Source organism: Ambystoma mexicanum, chromosome 4q (assembly GCF_040938575.1).
Source record: "Ambystoma mexicanum isolate Mex_15411 chromosome 4q, UKY_AmexF1_1, whole genome shotgun sequence".
In the NCBI taxonomy this organism is placed as follows: domain Eukaryota; kingdom Metazoa; phylum Chordata; class Amphibia; order Caudata; family Ambystomatidae; genus Ambystoma; species Ambystoma mexicanum.
In genome coordinates, this window is record NC_090928.1 from 1,015,022,973 (window position 1) to 1,015,027,808 (window position 4,836).

A 4,836-nucleotide genomic window follows, 5' to 3' on the forward strand; every position below is an offset into this window, starting at 1 on the left:
AATCACTCGCCAAATGACTTGATGTGGTGGGTGTTGGATCTAATAAAGAAAACTACAAATGTTTCCAGAAGCCTTCTTGAAAAAGAAGCGCGCTGGATCTTCCGGATGGAAACACATACACTAGGTCTAAATGAGGAATTCACCCCTCCATTATAAGACCAATCATGGTTTAACTATTCATTGATTGATCTTCATGAAACACCACATATATGGAGTTCCACTGGCAAATTCAACATTGGCCGTAGTACCTTTGTCTATATGCAGGACAGCATGTTATGCATTTGTGCATCTCAGCAATCTTTAAGCGTTACACATAAGGGTTCCAAATTTGGACACTCATTCAACCTCTTGCACACCTTTCTTAGAGGCCTTTGTAGCCTCTATATCTGTTAACACAGTGAATTTTGCAATTTCCGCCACTTAACTTATTGGGCATATACTTACATGATCAGATTTGTGGCCCCATTCATTTTTTGATTTGGTTCCTATTCATTCACCTTTTTTTAACCTTTTCCACAATGTGCTCACCAGTCATCTTTTTGAAAACACGTGTCTCTTTCTTGTTATTAATTATGTGTCACCCAGCTCTTTTCAGAACAGCTTCTCGTAAGCACACTCAGTTCTGCGATGTGTTCATATTCATTTCCTTCCTCAGGATTTGGTCACATTATACAAGTGTTTCTTCTCACAAAGACGCTAGTTTTTGCATCTAAAGATGACGCCATGCACTGTCGGTGGTTAGCGCCGCTCATGAGGTGAAACAACAGAGGGCTCGCCCCAGTCCACCAACCATATTGGTACGTGCACACTGACTGATAGGAGGGTGCGACCCTTTCCATCCTATCAGCAGGTGCCACGTCACCAAGCAGGAAACATCTAGGAGGATCTGGCCCCCCGGCTGGCTTCGCTCACAGCACAGCTCCATTCAAGCTGCACGGCCAGTCCTCGCAGGCTGTATTCTCAATTCTCGGCGCCACGGGTAAGTTGCCACATATAGCCTCTCCTTTTACACACCAGCAGTGGGTGCATCAGACAATGCTCACCACATTATCCACGTTATCGAACGGCAATGTAACTCCATGGGGAATCAAAACAATATAAACAACTTCCCTAACCACGACCATTGTCTAGTTTTTAATAAACACATGACAGAATGGTACTAATTAACACTCCGTTTTGTTATTTTAGGTCAACAGGGAACCCATAATGCCTTTCGGATGTTCATACCGCACTTCTAGCGATCAGGTACTAATTTGCTTACATAGATTCTTCGTTCACCAACATAAGTAAGTCATTTTCATCTTTACTTGCACTTGCTATGTCGCAAATTCAGTTTAAAACACATGACTCTGTCGGCATCTGCAGCAGCTATTTTTGCTGCATTCCAACAGAATTAATTCTAGATTTTTTTTGTCTAATTAGATCATCAACTGTTACACATTCCAGTCCTAGTTTCGAGCTGTTCCACAGCAAGATCCCACCAGGCTCTTTCTGTTCACCATACATTCAATTTGCAGGTAGGACATTCTCCCTTCATGTTAATTCGTTTACCCTTTCATTATTCAAAATCAGGCGATCACAATGTATTTGGCACCATTCATTTACCCACACAGTGAACAGCTGTTTGCTGTCCTAGACCCTTTGAATTTGATGTGTAATGCTCGCCCGCCATGACGTGTACCTGTGTTGAGTAATTTCTGCCCGGGAATCCCCCGTTATTATTGGGTAAGGCACGTTCCAGACCTTTATTTCTAATCAGGAGTTTTTTAATGCTAAATTAAGTTATTTCCCTTGTCCTTAGACTGTAACTTAACTTCCTAAGAGATGTAGATGAGTAAAATAGAAAAACAGAACTAAACATTTTCGTTTTATTTTAAAACACATTTACTGTGTATTTGTCTGCTTCCCCTAGGGACTACTTCTTTCCACTCTGCCCCGAGGAAGGCATTTTCAGATTTTGAAGGCCAACAGGTGGCCCGCCGAAACGGAAATTGGGTCCTTGATAGTTGGAACTCTTTCTTTATGTTCCCTGAACTTAACACATCCTGGACCCTCTCCAATATTGGTTTGGATATTTGTTACTGTAGAACTTTACGGAGGCAGACCTGTTATTTAACATTTATTGTTTGCTTGTTCAATATTCATGTACTGGCAGACCTTTTTATTAGACATTTATTGTCTGCTTTGTTAATTTTCCTCATGTATTGAGGCATACTCATCCATTTTTGGTAATGCATTTTCTTTATTGCTCCAGACTTGTAAACTGATTTCACAGCTGCAACACATGTACTATTTATCACTGTACACTCTTTTTGTTTTCATTTGTAAAGCTGTTTTTGTTGATTGCTTATTCATTGTTAAAATATAAACAACACTATATTTTTTATTGTTTCCATGACTTTTTTTTAACTATCATATTCATTGCCATACAGTTCTATTTGTTATATACCAGTCTTTTTGTTTGTTATTCACTCTTTCTTACAATTAAGTTTAGTTCAAAAGGGCAACTCAATTAGGATATCTTTTGATACCAGCCTAGAATAAATATGAGGATTGAATTTTTTCATTCATTATACAGCTTTTTGGATTCTTTGTTTTCATTTCACAGGGAGCATTGGTAATATCCTGAAATCCCAAGAGGGAAATCCTTATTCTATTGCTCACAGAAATCTTGGACAGGAAGAATCAATAGATCAAGGTGGACAATGATAAGAGACATTTTTTCCAGTTAAAAATACACAAGCAAAAGGGAATAGATGGGATGAGATGGAAAAATATGTCAAGTCTTAGAGGCAGCTTCAAAAAAATACTGCTGAGTTTGATGAAAAAGTCCAAATGTGAACCCTCTTTATTCCTTGAAAACAAGACAGAGAAATATAAAAAAGCAAAGTTTAATGTGTAGAAAAATTCAACAATTACATTTTAAAAAGAGAAGAACACTATGGCGCTAGATCCCAGCGTTTCATCTTTTCCAAATGTAATGCCTCCTCTCCTCTAAACGAGAAGAGAATGTGAGTTCAAAGAAGTATGACAAATAACCTAAATGAAAATGAAGAGAGAACCAACAAAACCCCTACACGTTAGACCCCAAAAGAATTAAACCAGAGATTGTTGCCAGAGATATTAGAACAAAGGTATTCACCGTCCTCTCCCATTACTTCTAGGTATCACAATCCAAGTGGTAGCAGGGATCTGGAATACATGGATGTGTGCGGGGAGCAGTCCCTGTTATGTTGTTCATTTCCAAGTGTATTTTCATTTCTACAGACTCCTTTACCAAGCCACACAAACTTGATCCTGAGGAGAATGCACAGAGGGGGCTGCACAAGATCAAGCTCATTAAATTCCAAACATCAAAAAAATAAAAATAAAATACGAATGATCCACTAACTCACACTTTTTTTAATTTGGAGATGAAAGGTTATAGGTTTTTTGCACCTATCCATGATAAAGGACAGGGTGACATATTGGTGCTCATAGAGATAAAGTCTCAGGTGACCTTGATATGTTGAGAATTCATTGAAACTCTGAACCAAGGAAGAGAGGAAATCATTGTATTTCCCAATAACACCTCCTTGGAGAACTAAATAATGTGTATGGAAATGAGATACCAGTAAATGGGGTTACTGGAGTAGAAATCAAATAGGGTGACTCGCCCATCTGGTGATAGTCATGGTCCTCAGAACACACCTGTTTAACCAGGAAACAATTTACTTCTGAGTCGTTAACCTTTGTTCTATTGTGTGAACAAGGTCTCTGAACACAAACCTGCTGCCTAATCAAACTTAAGAAAAGTGACAATTATTTAAATTTGAATGGCACGTGTCAGTTGATTGAAAAATAACCTGTCCAAAAGGAGATATATTTTCAAAACAATCGGGTTTGGACATCACTATCCTATCAGTGAATGAACAAGATTTTTGTTAAGGGACTTCCCCAGAACCTTGGAGAATAAATCATCCTTCAAATAATGAGTGGTTCTCCACTTTGAAGGAGAATACACTGAAATTCTATCCATGGCAGACGTCCAGTGAGAATCAATGTCAAGTAATGTAAATTCAAATACTATTCATTGAGTAACAAAAGATGCAATTAAATCTTGAAGAAAAAAACCTGATAATCGGAGATAAGAAACAGAAATTATTGATAACATACACCTATGGACAAAAAAAGGTGTAATCATTAATTGAAGATGACATTCATCCATCCATCCATCCATCCATCCATCTGAATAAGAATTCAAAAACAGATTACATAAGATTATATTGATACATTTAAAAACATAGAGTTTTTTGTATATAATTGGGAAAACCAAGATATGTTTAGAATATGCTGTGATTTACTCAGTGACATCATCACTAGGAACCCGGTATGTGCATACTCTCCTGTGGCCAGGGAAAGGCAGTCGCTACTGGTTCCTGAACCTGGGGGTGGTTTCATGTGGGAGGATCACGGGGGAGGGGACTCATGCCAGGGGACAGTGGTGGTCTCCTTATCTCCCAATGCCCCTATAATTCCTGAATTGACAATGGCTTATTGTAAAATGGAACAACATAATATTAAACTCTCTTAAGGACTTCGATTCACATTAGGACAAAAGTACTGAGAAAAAGAAGAGGAGCAATGGGGACTCAGAAGTATGAATATTCAAAGGTACAGACTAGTCCTTTCCCATTAGAGCACCTCAGCAGGATATTTAAAACAAAAGATGAGATTCAGCTGTGTTGTGAAGATGTAGCAGAGGAAGAAGCAGTTCAGGGCTGTGCAGGAGTCATATCAGGGGGAGCGCTAAGCCATCCACGGTGCAAGAGCAGCCACGCAGAGATACTTGCCAGC

General features: G+C 38.8%; 1 long non-coding RNA gene across 1 annotated transcript; it reads left to right on the top strand.

Moving 5' to 3' along the window:
- The first annotated feature begins 856 nt into the window (after window positions 1–856).
- On the top strand, window positions 857–2,327 carry LOC138467140 (uncharacterized). Its single transcript, XR_011268069.1, has 4 exons — window positions 857–979; window positions 1,189–1,245; window positions 1,423–1,517; window positions 1,913–2,327. It is a non-coding gene; the product is annotated as an uncharacterized lncRNA (long non-coding RNA).
- The last annotated feature ends 2,509 nt before the right edge of the window (window positions 2,328–4,836 follow it).